This window comes from Anolis carolinensis, chromosome 2 (genome assembly GCF_035594765.1).
Source record: "Anolis carolinensis isolate JA03-04 chromosome 2, rAnoCar3.1.pri, whole genome shotgun sequence".
Taxonomy (NCBI): Eukaryota; Metazoa; Chordata; class Lepidosauria; order Squamata; family Dactyloidae; genus Anolis; species Anolis carolinensis.
In genome coordinates, this window is record NC_085842.1 from 89,939,281 (window position 1) to 89,955,774 (window position 16,494).

Here is a 16,494-nt window from a genome sequence, read left to right on the forward strand (position 1 = left end):
ATCTACTCCCCCATTTACTGCTCTCATTGATGACAAATTAAAAGGCAGGACACAATCATTATAAAGTAATTGATGCAAGTATCACACCCACTGTCTTAGTATTCACTAGCTAGTCTTCTCCAAGGTCCAGTAGTTTGCTGAGGCCATAGTCCCCTTCCTCCTCTCCCAGGGGCAAGCTGAGTGGCAGATGGTGCAGGCAAAGAACCCACTAGTATGGCATAATTTCCTCATCCAGGTTTACTAATTAGGTTTTGCGGTACGTCACAAAGTGGGATATTGTTCCTTTTGCAGACCAGTGTGTTTTCTTCCATCAAAATAAGCTAAGCAGAAACAATCCTTGCCTTTAACTTCTGATGCTGACAGCTTGGAAAAGTTATTTTTTTTGAACGATGACTTACTACTTACTGAGGAATTCTGGAAGTTGTAATCCAAAAAGTAACCAATGTATAAAAGTAACCTCAAAACCCCTTCCAACAAATCCCTGTTGTTTTTTAGCAGCGAGTCAGGGGAGTATGATCACTTGCATGTTGGGCTAAGACTCTGGGAGGCCAGGGTTCAAATCCTCTCTCAGTCATGGAAACCTATTGGAAGATATTGAGCAAATCACACTTTTTCAATCCCAGGGAAAGGTCATGGCAACTCCATTCTGAACAAATCTTGTCATAAATCAGAAATAACCTGGAGGCACACAACAGCAGTGAACTAAGATTTATTCCAGAATATTTATTAATCCACCCTGTCACTTGAAAGGAGAACTCTTTTGCTGAGGCTAAGGGATCAGCAGTCTCCTGGAAATTTTCCATGTACTGAAGTCATCTTTAAAGGCTTTCTTCCAGGTCCTCTCCTGTTTGACGTAAAATGGACTGTGGGTAGGGAGATGGAATTATCTTCATGGTGGCATATCTTTTGAGCAAAACCCTTCCCATGGTATTAACACAGTTGTATTTTCAACAGCAAGAAAATACTTTTGACTATCTGTTTGTGATTAACTTTTTTTACTTTTATTTGCATTTTATTCAATTTTCACATTTATTTGCATATGCATGTGCGTACACATACACATACATATTATCGTATGATGGATATTTAATATTATTTTTATAAGATTCAGGAGTTTATGGTGAAGGGACATACAGATTCTTAAAAAAAGTAATGGTCACATATACATTGACTTATTAAAATCCTGCTACATAAACATACAGGATTTTAAGTATGTGTGAGAGTAAATGTATTAAACTGATAAAAAATATACCACCACCCAACCAATTAGGCTGAATAATTATGCTCTCCAGTACCGGAACTCGGGAATTAAGGCTGAACAGTGTAAAAAGAGACTTGCAAGATTAGGGGTGTTGAGAAGGACAAGAAAGGCTATGCTTGTATTTTCAAGGGTAAACTGGCAACCAAATGTTAAAAGACAATTTGAGTACCCATATAGGGAATCACATGGCAGAAAGCAGTCATCTTCTAAAACAGTCCCAGCACAAAGATTATTTTAAAGAAAAGTATATGTACACTTTGACAAGTGGTCTCAGAATGCTCTTTAGAAGGATGTTTCACCATGATAACACCGACACTTGCCAACCTTTGACAGCTCTCTGCTGGGGAAAGCCCCTTTTCTTACAACTGAACAGGGATGGGCAGAAGGAAAACTGAAATGATTGCTAAGTGATTCACTGTCTGTCTCAAAGAGCTTCTTCCTTCTGTTTAACACCACCAGCAACAAAATGATTTTTCCCATCTACATTGGGATACTGAAGGGAAAATGGTGAACCAAGATCAGTCTTCTGTAAAGACTAATTCCAGTTCTGAGGCTTGGAATGTGCTCAGAGATAACCTCTTTAATTTGGTATCTTTAACAACAACAACAACAACAACAACTTTATTTTTATACCCCACCTCCATCTCCCTGAAGGGACTCAGGGTGGCTAACATGGGGCCAAGCCCAAGCAATTACAATAAAACAAAATAAAATACATACATGACATGCGTCATCGGGAGGTAAAAATACTATCACAGTAACATAATGAAAACAGTCAAATAGTAACAGTAACATAATAAAATAGTATTAAAAACCAGACAAGAATTAAATGAGGGTGAACTGGGCCAGAGTATGAGGAGTGAAATTTTTTGGCATCAAGCCCAGGATGGGAGGAAAAGGTATCAAGATCTCTCCCTCTCACCTGAGTAATGTGAAATATTATATGACAATACCAAAGCCTGAAGCAGAAACCCACCTGTGAGTACCTAGATTAGAATGCCAATCATGGTTGTGCCCCCATAATCTCTGCAACATTTTCCATGGGAAAATGAGTCCCTGACCAGAAGACTTTATCTGTTGTGCATCTATGCTGCCTTCTAATGACTGGCTGCTACCCTGTTTTCCCAAAAATAAGACATACCCATAAAATAAGCTGTAGCCGGATTTCTAAGCATTTGCGCAATATAAGCCATACCTCGAAAATAAGACATGGTGATAGGCGTGACTATGCAGCGTACTGGCGTGAAGCGGTAAAGAAGATGGGCAGCCCTTCTCATCTGCCCCATCATGACAGCTGCTATCTCGGAGGTGACTGGAGAGGTGTGGGCAGCCCCATCAACAAGGGATAAAATCACCAACAGCATTGTTGCCAATGTACTCTGAACAGGTTACATGGATAAGAGCTGCTTGTTTAATGAGAGCTCTATTGCTCGACATGAAAGATTGGGGCCAGTGTTTCTAAAGGAAATGGAGTCACAAGAAATGCAGGATGGAATTCCAGGTTTGGAGATTTATAATGATATTCCAGAAGAAGATGACTTAACGATTTTTCTATATAAATAAAAGGATAAAAAAAAATTCGGCCTAGGACAAAACAACAAAACTACACATCCCAGAAACACTAAACTTGGCAACACAACCCCTCATCCATGCCTCTATGTTCATACAACAAAAAGAAAAGAAAAATAAAGTCCTAATTAGAGGGAAAGGAATAATTGTTTTTTATCAAATTACTGTCACTTAGAAGGCTAAACTCTGCCCACTTGGTCTCCTAGCAACCTACTCAGCCCAGGGGACAGGCACAGTTAGGCCTCAGGCCTCTTCCACACTGCCTATAAGATACAGATTATCTGATTTTAACTGGATTATAATGGCAGTGTAGACTCAAGGCTCTTCTACACAGCTATATTACCCATTTATAATCTTATATTATCTGCTTTGAACTGCATTATCTTGACTCTACACTGCCAGATAATTCACTTCAGTGTGCATTTTATACAGCTGTGTAGAAGGGGCCTCATATAATCCAGTTCTAAGCAGATAATATAAGATTATAAATATACAGTAGAGTCTCACTTATCCAACATAAACAGGCCAGCAGAACGTTGGATAAGTGAATATGTTGAATAATAAGAAGGGATTCAGAAAAAGCCGATTAAACATCAAATTAGGTAATGATTATACAAATTAAGCAGCAAACATCATGTTATACAACAAATTTGACAGAAAAAGTAGTTCAGTGCTCAGTAATGCTATGTTGTAATTACTGTATTTACAAATTTAGCACCAAAATATCACAATGAATTTAAAACATTGACTACAAAAACATTGACTACTAAAAGGCAGACTGTGTTGGATAATCCAGAACACTGGATAAGCGAATGTTGGATAAGTGAGATACTACTGTAATATGGAATAATTACTGTGGTAATCCAGTCCAACCCCATTCTGCCATGGAGGACACAATCCAAGCATGCCCAACAGATGGCCACCCAGTCTCTCAATAATAATAATAATAATAATAATAATAATAATAATAATAATAATAATAATAAGAATATCATACAATCATAAGGTTAGGAGACACCCCTAAGGATCATCCAGTTCAACGTCCTTCTACTATGCAGGACGACACAAACCAATCACTCCTGACAGATGGCCATCCAAGATCTGCACAGTAATAATACAAATCGAATCATAGAATCAGACAATTAGGAGAGACCCCTAAACGCCATCCAGTCCAACCCAACTCTGCCATTGCACGGTACAATCCAAGCACTCCCAACAGATGGCCAGCCAGCCTCTTAATAATAATAATAATGGAGCTTTTGCAAGAATTTGAAGAACCAGCACTTGAGACACCTGTTGAACCACCAGGAACCTTGACAGCAAGACAACAAGAGCTCAAGGATAAGATCATGGCTCATGCTGCAGCAAATGCAATAAGAAAGCGGCTCCCAACTCTAAAAACAGTGCCCAAGAGACACCTGGCGCATCTCATGAAAGATGTGAATGCAGTACTCTCCACTGTCCAAATAACATCAATTGAACAAACAAACCAGTATGCCTACAGTGCAGCAGTGATAGTAACTGAAGAGCTTGGGCTCCTACAACCAAGGCAGCCCCAAAGAAAATCGACTGGAAAACCAAAGTGAAAGGTCTGGCTAGAGTTGAAAATCAAGAAACTTAGATCAGATGCAAGTAACCTGAAAAATATGAAAGAGAAGAAACTGAAGAATGACAAAATCAAGCAATACTTGATCAGAAAGTACTGGCTGAACACCAGAAAAATTGAAGAAGCTTTGGAAATTGTGAAAGAACAAATTACAGCAACAGCCAGAAAAATTGAAAGATATGAAGCCAGAATCATCCAGTACAGACAAAATCAACTGTTTCAATCTGACCAAAGACGGTTCTACCAGAGCCTGAACCAAACAACAGACACAGTAACCATAAAGCCAGAGAAAACTGCAACAACGAAGTTCTGGAAAGAACTTTGGGAAAATAATAAGAACTACAACAAAAATGCTGGGTGGATAAAGGAGTTTGAAGGAAAAGTCTCACAGAACAAAATGGAACAGATGGAAATAACAACTGAAATGATCAGCAAACGAGTGCAAAAAGTCAAGAACTGGATATCGCCTGGTAGTGATCAACTTCATGGATTTTGGCTCAAACATCTGATTAGTTTACATGGAAAAATGGCCCAACAATTCAATGAGATGCTGCAGAAAGGAAGTATCAGTGAATGGCTAACAACTGGAAGAACTTACCTGATACAAAAGGATCCAGCAAAAGGAGCAGCACCAGGAAACTACAGGCCAATAACGTGTCTGCCCACTATGTTTAAACTACTGACTGGCATCATAGCTGACAGAATTCAAGACTATCTTGAAGAAAAAAACATCTTGCCAGATGAACAGAAAGGCAACAAACGGAAAAGCAGGGGCACAAAAGACCAGTTATTGATTGACAAAATGATTCTGGAGAACTGTAAAAGCCGAAAAGCTAATCTTCACATGACGTGGATTGACTACAAAAAGGCCTTTGACTCACTCCCACACAGCTGGATCATCAAGTGCCTGGACGCCATCGGGATTAGTAAAAACGTTGGCACCTTCATTGAAAACATGATGGAGCACTGGAAAACTGAACTGTTTGTTGGAAATGAAAGCTATGGACTTGTCAACATCAGGAGAGGAATTTTCCAGGGAGACTCATTGTCCCCTCTGCTTTTCATTATTGCCATGATCCCTGTGTCAACAATCTTACAAAAAACAAATCTCGGCTATCAAACATCTAAGAATTCTCACAAAATTTCGCATCTGATGTACATGGATGACCTGAAGCTGTATGGAAAAACGGAAACTGAAATCCAGTCTCTGACTAACACTGTCCGAATTTTTAGCACTGATATCAGCATGGAGTTTGGTTTGGACAAATGTTCGACAGTGGCATTGAAGAAGGGAAAAATCATTGAAAGTGAGGGCATAAATATGCCTAATGGCCAAACAATAAAGTGTCACCAGCCAGAGGCCTATAAATATCTGGGCATACTACAACTGGACAACATCAAGCATGAACATGTGAAAACTGTAGTCAGCAAAGAATACACACAAAGGGTGAGAAAAATTCTCAAAAGCAAGCTCAATGGAGGCAACATCATCAAGGCCATAAACACCTGGGCCATACCTGTCATAAGATATACTGCTGGCATCATAAACTGGACACAGATGGAACTGGACAATTTGGACAGAAAAACAAGAAAACTCATGACCATTCATCATTCACTGCACCCTCGCAGTGATGTTGACTGGCTATATCTGCCTAGAAGATCAGGGGGCAGATGACTCTTACAAGTAAAACAAGCAGTCAAAGAAGAAGAACATGCCCTGGCAGAATATGTAAAGCAAAGCGAAGAACCTGCTTTGATTGAAGTCAAAAATCAGAAACTCCTCAAAGCACAGCAGACAAAAAACCAGTACAAGAAAGCCACACTACAAACTAGAGCTGACAGCTGGCACAACAAAACACTGCATGGAAAGTTCCTTGACAAAATTGAAGGAAAAGCTGATAAGGAGAAGACCTGGCTCTGGCTCAAGAATGGGACCCTGAAGAAGGAGACAGAAGGCCTGATCCTTGCAGCCCAGGAGCAAGCCATCAGAAAAAGGCAATCAAGGCCAAGATCGAAAAATCAGCTGATGACCCAAAATGCTGACTGTGCAAGGAAGCTGACGAAACCATTGATCATATCCTCAGCTGCTATAAGAAAAATGCACAGACTACAAACAGAGGCACAACTGTGTGGCCCAAATGATCCATTGGAACTTATGCCTCAAGTACCACCTCCCAGCAGCAAAGAACTGGTGGGATCACAAACCAGCAAAGGTCGTGGAAAATGAACATGCAAAGATACTGTGGGACTTCCGAATCCAGACTGACAAAGTTCTGGAACACAACACACCAGACATCACAGTTGTGGAAAAGAACAAGGTTTGGATAATTGATGTCGCCATCCCAGGTGACAGTCGCATTGATGAAAAACAACAGGAAAAACTCAGCCGCTATCAGGACCTCAAGATTGAACTTCAAAGACTCTGGCAGAAACCAGTGCAGGTGGTCCTGGTGGTGATGGGCACACTGGGTGCCGTGCCAAAAGATCTCAGCCGGCATTTGGAAACAATAGACATTGACAAAATCACGATCTGCCAACTGCAAAAGGCCACCCTACTGGGATCTGCGCACATCATCCGAAAATACATCACACAGTCCTAGACACTTGGGAAGTGTTCAACTTGTGGTTTTGTGAAACGAAATCCAGCATATCTATCTTGTTTGCTGTGTCATACAACGTCGTTGTGTCAATAAAAATAATAATAATAATATCATACAATCCTAAGGTTAGCAGATACCCCTAAGGATCATCCAGTTCAACTTCCTTATATCATGCAGGACATAATCCAACCACTCCTGACAGATGGCCATCCAATATCTGCACAATAATAATACACATCGAATCACAGCATCAGACAATTAGGAGACACCCCTAAAGGCCACCCAGTCCAACCCAATTCTGCCATGCAGGACATAATCCAAGCACTCCCAACAGATGGCCAGCCAGCCTCTCAATACTACTACTACTATTACTACTACTACTAATAATAACAACATCATACAATCCTAAGGTTTGGAGTGACCCCTAAGGATCATCCAGATCAACTTCCTTCTACCATGCAGGAGGACACAATCCAAGCACTCCTGACAGATGGTCATCCAGCCTCTACATAATAATGATGATGATGATGATAATAATAATAATAATAATAATAATAATATAATCATAATAATAGAAGCATAGAATCCAAGAGTTTGGAGAGACCCCTAAGGGTCATCCAGCCCAACCCTTTCTACTATGCAGCAGGACACAATCCAAGCATTCACAATGTGCCGTCGCGCCTGGGGCTGTAAACTCTTAGTGAAGGAGGCATGGACGTGACATCTTTCCCCAGGGGATTGCTTCTTGCCCTCCTTTAGGGAAACTGGAACTCCCAAGGACCAAAACACTGTAGTTAACTCAAAAACTGGGTTTATTCTTCACAAAGGGGGTAAAAGAAAATATACATTACAGTCTTTGATTGTTTAAGTCCATGAAGCTTGTCCAGATCCCTCTTTCTCTGGCTGTGAATGCCGGAGCAAACTCAGCCTCAGTCCAATGACCTATATCTGAAGACAAGAGTCTTCCTCTGTTGCCAAAGGACTGATGTGAAGGCGCTTGAGACTCCTCAACGTTGTTCAGGTTGGCCCTGAACATGAAGTGTGAGTCCCAAGGGTAAGAACCTCAGAATTGGTGCTGAGAGGTAACCTTTGAAGGGCTTTTTGAGCCAAGCCTCTCTTTCACGTCCATCTGATAGAGAACTTGCTGATGGAATGAAAAGGAGGAAACACAGTCCTACTCCAGGAAGAGGTGGAGCCAAACAGTTTTGCTGAGTGAGCAATATAACAGGTACAAACAACATTGATTGACAGATACAAACAACCAATCCAACTACATTTACAGGGCAAGGGCAAAATCAGGCATGATACAACAATTCAGATCTTGAAACTTATAGTTTGACATATAGATGGCGCCACTCGCGCCGTCACACACAAAACATGGACAATGTATAAATACTATACAATACTACACAGGGACACAGGGCACAGCTAGTATACATAAATGCAATGTGCGTTTTCCCATGGAGTAAACAACAAAACCACTGAACCAAATCACACCAAATTTGGCCACAAAAGACTTAGTCATCCAATCTGTGTCTTTCAATAAAAAACCCTAGAAAATAGTCCAAATTACAGAGGATGAGAAAGAGCCTTTCTCCCCCTGGCTGCCAGTTAGAAAGGTAAGGCCCTGCTGCCTTTAGGCCCCGGCTGCCTTTAAGTCCCGCCCCCTTCATGTCCTAGCAATTCCCTCAGCCAAAATGGCTCCCAGGGGACAGGCAGAGTGCACTTAGGCCTCATCCACACTTACCTGATTTGAACTGGATTATATAGCAGTGTAGACTTAAGGCCCTTCCACACAGCTATATAACCCAGAATGCCAAGGCACATAATCCACAGTATCTGTTTTGAACTGGATTATCTTGAGTCCACACTGCTATATAATCCAGTTCAGTGTGGATTTTCTAAGGGGCCTCATATAATCCAATTCTAAGCAGATAATATAAGATTATAAATATAATATATAATAATTACTGTGGTATAATAATACAGAACAATATCATCTCTAAAACCAGGACAGTAAATAAAAAGCAACACTCTGAAAACAGGAAAATGGGAAATTCCAGAAAAGGAACAATCAGGGCCAGCTAACACCTCCCAACAAAGGATTCCCCCAGGGAGGAAGCAGCCATGCTTTGAAGCTTCAAGGACATTAAATGCTAATCAAGGTGACTAATTGCAGCATTCATACTTGCTATTCAAACTGGGCAACCAATGATTCCACAAGGTAGAAAGCGGCCAGGCTTTGAGTAGTGAAGCTATTCATTGCAATTCTAGCAGCCCAAAAAACCATTCCCTAGAACGCAAGTACCCAGCCTTCCAAGCAACAAGCCTATTCCTTTACCAGCTCACCAAACAAGAATTCCCATAAGAAGAAAACGACTAGGCTTTCAGGCTGCAAGGCTATTCACTGCTATTCCACCTGGCTAACAAATGATTCCCATAAGCCACAGCAACGCGTGGCCAGGCACAGCTAGTATTTTAATAAATGTAAATTGTTGTACCGTACTTAATAAAAATAAGACATCCCATGAAAATTAGCCATAGTGTGTCTTCTTGAGGAAAAATAAATATAAGACAGTATCTTATTTATGGGGGAACAGATCTTACCTTGATCTCCTCCACTCTGATCCTGATGCCAGAAAGTTGGGAGAGAAGATAGGGAGATGGGTGGGCAGGCTACAAAATGTAAAAAACAAAATAGAAAAAAACCCCGTATCATACTTTTTGCAATGTCATTATTACAATAATATCTTGGTTTCCCAGACAGCTTGTTATTACAGGTAGCTGTTAGTCTTTCAGTTAGCTAGTCACCCAATTAATACTGTCATTTATTTATCACAGCTCAATCTACCTGCGCCTCCAAGGTGGTGCACAACAGAGAATATCATTTAAAACATCAAAACATTTAAAACATCAGAACTTAGGTCTATGTTTAGACAGCAGTTTTTTTTGTAGACAGACTTTTTGTAACTGTAGAAGGACCTCTTAATGGGAACTGCTATACTTTTATTCATATTACTATATTTTAAGGTAAAGGTAAAGGTTTCCCCTGACGTTAAGTCCAGTCATGTCTGACTCTGGGGGTTGGCGCTCATCTCCATTTCTAAGCCCAACAGCCGGCATTGTCCGTAGACACCTCCAAGGTCATGTGGCCGGCATGACTGCATGGAGCGCCGTTACCTTCCCGCCGGAGCGGTACCTATTGATCTACTCACATTGGCATCTTTTCGAACTGCTAGGTTGACAGAAGCTGGAGCTAACAGCGGGTGCTCACTCCGTTCCCGGGATCTGAACCTGGGACCTTTCGGTCTGCAAGTTCAGCAGCTCAGTGCTTTAACATACTTTGCCAACTTCAAGTTAGTGCTGTTCTTAATAATGTAATTTATTTCATAAGATTCTAACTGTTCTTTGCTATTATGATGGGCATTTAGCTGTATTTTAAAAAAATCTATGTCATGAGCCGGCACTAATTGAATGAATGAATGTTGTTTGGGGATGGATGAACTATTCTTAGAATCCCCAATTCAGCAGGAACACAGTGGCTGGGGTATTCTAGAGACTGTAGGCTAAAAATCTAACGCTTTCATGTTATAGTTATAAGTTAGGAACTCAAGGACTTGATTCTGCTTCCCCAATAGCATCTAAATTATACTAATGGCAAGACCTGTATTATTCCAGGCCCTGTGCCAGGATGGGGGCCAAGAGTGATAAATCCTCCTCCTAATATTAGGGGAACACACTGATGTTTTGCTGGATAGGTAATTATACTTCTCTTGCTCTGTGCCAAGTCACTAGAGCACATGTTCTTGGGAAAAGTAGATCACTGATGAAATGATAAAAGGACTTCTTGTTTTGTGCCATGGGCATGGCTGAAGGGTGTGTGTGGCAGGGTCATGCTTGCAATGGGAGAACAATCCTTGTGGGGCCAAGTTCATCCTTCTTCTCAGCTCTATTTTCTGCACTTGACTCTTTGGGCCTTTAAGCTTTCTTTCGGGAAAGAACAGGAGAGGCTGCTATGCTATGGACTAAAATGTTTATCACCTACATTTCTATTTTTTAATGCTAACTGAACACTTGTTTTCAGTTGTGGGTAGTGAAGGGATCTGAAAGCTTTCCCACAGTTGGCCAAAATGCCTGCCATTATGCTCTGGTGCTCCCTCTCTTTCAAAATAAGGTGCATTCTGGTTTTTGGGCACATGGAGCAGAAAGCCTCACAAGCACCTCTCCTTCTAACAGCAACAATAAAAAAATAGATTACTAACAATTTATTGACATCCTTTCCTGACATCTAAACTCTGCTGCCCAAGGTGACTACAGTGTTCCCTCACTACTTCGCAGTTCACTTTTCACCGATTTCACATGATTGCTTGATAAAGACTTAAAATACTGTATAACTACTAAAATAATGTATAAATATTAAAATAAATATAATGTCCATACTTTGCCAATTTTCACTTATTGCGTGTGGTCCTGGAACGTAATCCCCGCGATAAGTGAGGGAATACTATATCTCACTATAATGGTAAGGTCAGCCTTGAACTCTTCTATCAGACAATGTCTACATTTCTTGACAAATATCTTTCCATTGGACTCAGAAACTGGCCAATTTTTATGGATCCTTTTCTCTCACAATTTCATTTGCTGGGGTCCTTAATCTTCTGTGTAACATTTTGAGGGGTGGGAGGAGACTGTTCTAGGGTGGAAAAGGCAGGGAGGACCTCTTCCATCAGCTCAGCTGGAATCAAATCTCTTTGGAATCACATCCCCTCTATTTAAAATCCAGCTTAATATATATTGCCTCTCCCATTATCAATTGAGTACATAACTCATGAGTCAGGTGTTTAGAATCTATAATCTATTCATAAATATGCCATACATCAGTGTGCATGTGTGTGTGTAGGAGACAACCTAGTTGTGACAAAAGGAAAGCTAATCAGAATGGAAACTGCTATCCAGAAATCAGAAGATAATTAGGACTTAGAAGAGTGACTGTGAAGGAATTAGACAATTCCTGCCAATGTCCTTCCCAAACACTACAGCCCACCACCCAAGGAATGCTTTCGTTTCGGGACCATTTCATCCTAGATGTTGCTTTTTCTTCCACCACAGGCAGGCATCCCAGGGTTCTCCATTGCTGTGGAATTTGCATGGGCCCACCCACTGTCCTTTCCTTTCCAATCTCTCTACATAACAAACACAGCAGAACTGAGCTGCAACTAAACTTACTGGAGGAGTTTTGGGATTGACTCCACATGCTGGAAGTTGTAGTTCACCCTGCATCAAGTCAGAGCACTGTCACTCCTACTGGGGAATATACAGGAGTTGTAGTTCACCTACACCCAGAATGCTATGAACCCAAATAATGATGGCTCTCGCCCAAACTTGCCATGCAGACCCAATATACCCAGATTTGACTACTGGCGGGTTTGGAGGGCAACTGGCCTGGAAGTTAAGGAGTAGTTGGTACTGGGATTTATAGTTCACCTGCAATGAATGAGCCTCACACTTGGCACACAGAGCCCCCATAACCAATACAACATATTGGACAAATTTAGGAAAAAGGGAGTTATAGTTCACCTGCAGCCAGATAAACACTGACCCCCACCGACAATGCACTAGGAGCACACTTCACACAGAGAAGCCTCATGACCTACCGAACATACTGCAGGTATTTGTGGGAAGAGGCCTTGATTTTGGGAGTTGTAGTTCACCTCCATCCAACCACCACTGAACCCAGCCAATGACGAATCTAGACCAAACTTGGCACACAAACTGAATATTGCCTGCTGTGGATACTGATAGATATTTCGGGGCAATTGCCCTGGGAATCTACAAATTGCAGTAGTTCACCCCCATCCAGACAGTACTGCACCACACCTGGTACACACACCCAAAATGGCCAACTTAGAATACTGGCAGGGTTTGAGAAGGATTCAGCCACAATTCTGGGAATTGTAGTTTACCCACTCCAAACAGAATACATAACATTAAAAGACAAATACAGTAGAGTCTCACTTATCCAACATAAACAGGCCGGCAGAACCTTGGATAAGTGAATATGTTGGATAATAAGGAGGGATTAAGGAAAAGCCTATTAAACATCAAATTAGGTTATGATTTTACAAATTAAGCATCAAAACATCATGTTATACAACAAATTTGACAGAAAAAGTAGTTCAATACGCAGTAATGCTATGTAGTAATTACTGTATTTACGAATTTAGCACCAAAATATCACGATGTATTGAAAACATTGACTACAAAAATGCGTTTGATAATTCAGAACGTTGGATAAGCGAGTGTTGGATAAGTGAGACTCTACTGTAATACCATTCTCAAATGACCCGGGCATCGCCGGGTCCCCAAGCTAGTTACATATAAAAATAAGCATGACATGACACTGCAGAGGAAGTGTTGCAACCATTATGACAGCCATTTTTCAAGAGGTGCTTGGGATCATTATAAAAATTATTAACATTGTAATCCCGAGCTTGTACATTTCTGGCTGCATTAATTGTTGTATTTCAGTATCTTAAATGGATGCTACTTGAGTGTATTATTTCTTTGGCTTCTGCATCTACGGCATTGGGACTCTGCTGGAGATCATAATTTGTTCGTGTATCTGTCATGCCCTGTGTTTAATTAGCCACTATGCCACCATATCTGTTTCTTTAGGCTTCCTTACCATCTACAATGAGTCATCCTTGCTTGGCTTTTCCTAAACATAAGGTCTGTGCTGTTAGTGCTTTGGCCTCTCTTCCTCCTCCAGCTTCTTTTTTTATCATGAAGAATGACCTGTATGAAAGTTCCTGTCAATTTCTTGCTACTTTGCTCTTTATAGAAAAATGTGTCATTATTTTCTTGTTCAGCACTGTTACATCGTTAGTACTAAGAGTGGGCAGACAGACAAACCCTACTGTGTGTGCCTTCATGTCTCCCGTCAACTTGTAGTAACCCTGTGAATTTCATATGGTTTTCCTAGGCAAAGAATGCTCACAGGTGGTTTAGCCAATTCCTTTCATTGAAATATAGCCTATGCCCCCTGACATGTCTTGGGGGTGTCCCATCCAAGTACTAACTAGGACTGAGCCTACTTAGCTTCCAAAGTGGTTGGAATCAGGTGCCTTTTAAGGCCTACCACTGCAATCATAATCAGGGATGTGTGTGCGGGTATAGGGGGACTTTCTTCTGTTTAGAGCAAGAATATACTTCCTGTGAAATGAAATAGCAATTGAAAGTGTTTGTAAACACTCAAAATTCAGAGGAGCAGCTGGGTAAGTAAGAGTCACTGCATTTTGGCTGCCCAGGCAAAATTCACTAGGGAAACTTGTCATCCTCTCCAAGGGTTGAGTTGCTGATCCATCAACATCCTCATTCAAGTTTTGATGAGGTGGAGGAACTGCCAATCATTCTGGGCAGTTACTCCAGATTGGCGCCACGGGGAGATGGAAGATGGCCTCTAGCACTGCAGAGGGATTCAGGGAGTCTGACAAATTGTGGGAATGACCCCACTATCTCTAGCTCTTTGCTGATGAACAAGGGCAGTTGACAAGCAGTCCTACATTTATGGGTCCCCTCTAGTTATATCTGATAGCACTGATATGGAAGGAAGAAGGCAATAGCCTCCCTTTCTTCTGCCTTCCCTTCTGGAAGGGAAGGAGATGCTCTGGGACCACTTTTGGAGTTCGCTCTCTCTCCTCCACTCCCAGCTAATTGGTAATGTCTGGAACTTACCCTCAGTACAAGTTCATCACTGCTTTTCAGCACTTCTCAAATCCCCAATGGTGTTCTTCAGAATTTGTGCAACAATTTCCCACAGTCTCAAGCAGTGGTGAACTATAACCCCATTATCCTCATGGACCATGCAAGACAGAGGTCATATTCCAATATGGATGGAAAGCACCAGGAAAGGGAAGATTACTGTGACAGAGTTAATCTCTGCAGCCACTTTTGCCTGAAGCGGCAGTGGGAAGCAAGAGGTGGTATAAAATCAAAAATGATTAAAGCCAGTAACCAGTAACCTTAGAGGTCAGTCCAAACCCATTAGTATGGGGCATGTATTTGTTTTGCTCCCTCTCTTCCCTTGTCGACCTCGGTAGGAAATAATTATCAAAGCGCCTCATCTTTCAAAAGGATTAAAGCTGGTTAACTCAATTTTCAGAGGCTTTTGTTGTTTTGGTTTCCCCTTGACAGCTGCACAAGGAGATTTTCTCACAGTCACTTATGCAGCTTTTTATCAGGTTGCCTTCTGGAAGTAATTGGGTTTTATGGGGACGTCTGTTTAAAATGTGTAACTCTGCCTCTTAAACAAAAGCAACAAACAGGTGAAAAAGGTAGTGGGGAATAAACACAATAATTGGCGTCTAGATGATCTCCCCAGCCAGCATCTTGGAGGCTGCTATTTAACTGGAAGCCATAAACCATTGATTAGAGAGCACGACGGTAGATGGTATGTATTGGCAGTAAGTAGAGGTGGATATCTCAGCAACCCACAAAGAAAGCAGCAGGCTTCAGACTGAGGACCCAACAAGGCTCAGCATTTATGTTTTGCAGGAAGAAAAAAAAAGAGAGTAAATAACAGATGTTGCTATTTTCTTCCTCCCAAAGAAAACTGCTGCCCTGAAGCTTCTTTCTGCATCTAAAGAGAAGACCCCACTGGCACCAACAATGAAACTCCATGCTTGCCTGAGAGCCGGTTTCTTCACCAAGTGATTTTTAATCCCTCCCTGCACAGGAAATGCACAGTAAAGGTTTCTTGCTTGCTCTTTTGAAGGGACGTAGGAAGACCATAAGCCATGCTTTGTTTGTTCACCTAGTACTTGGGCTGGGAACATGTCTTCCCTATACAGGGAGAGAGGCAGTGGGCCAAATAGCAGAGAGGTGGAAATGCAAGTTAAAGCTCTCTCAACTGGTGCTTCTAAAGGCTCTGCTAACAACTGGATGAGAGTAGAGATCAGAGAGAGGAAACAATGGGATTTTGTAGATTTTGTTGTATTTTCCAGCGTGGCCAACACATCTTCTTGAGGCCCCTTCCCTCATCACCAACTGACGCTCTGAGGCAAAGAGGGGAAGCTGGGAAGACATTTCCATCTTGTCTTCAGTGCCATCAGCTGGAGGCCCCTCCCACTAGTAACATGCTATGCTAATAATATAGTATTATATATGTGTGTGTGTGTGTGTGTGTGTGTGTGTATAGGTAAAGGTTTCCCCTGATGTTAAGTCCAGTCATGTCTGATTCTGGGGGTTGGTGCTCATCTCCATTTCTAAGCCCAAGAGCCGGCATTGTCCGTAGACACCTTCAAGGTCATATGGCTGGCATGACTGCATGGAGAGCCGTTACCTTCCCGCCAGAGCGGTACCTATTGATCTACTCACATTGGCATCTTTTCGAACTGCTAGGTTGGCAGAAGCTGGAGCATCAGCGGGCGCTCACTCCCTTCCCGGGATTTGAACCTGGG

General features: G+C 41.6%; 1 protein-coding gene across 2 annotated transcripts in view; it reads right to left on the reverse strand.

Annotated features, from left to right (window-relative positions):
• cplx2 (complexin 2) overlaps positions 1-16,494 on the reverse strand; it is a 225,700-nt gene that overhangs the window by 138,319 nt on the left and 70,887 nt on the right. Inside the window, exon 2 of one of the 2 annotated variants that reach the window (XM_062970213.1) lies at positions 9,644-9,712. The exons of the other annotated variant lie outside the window; for it this stretch is intronic. The gene's annotated coding sequence lies outside the window, so the exon portion shown is untranslated. The remainder of the gene's footprint in view (positions 1-9,643; positions 9,713-16,494) is intronic. 2 annotated transcript variants of the gene reach the window in all.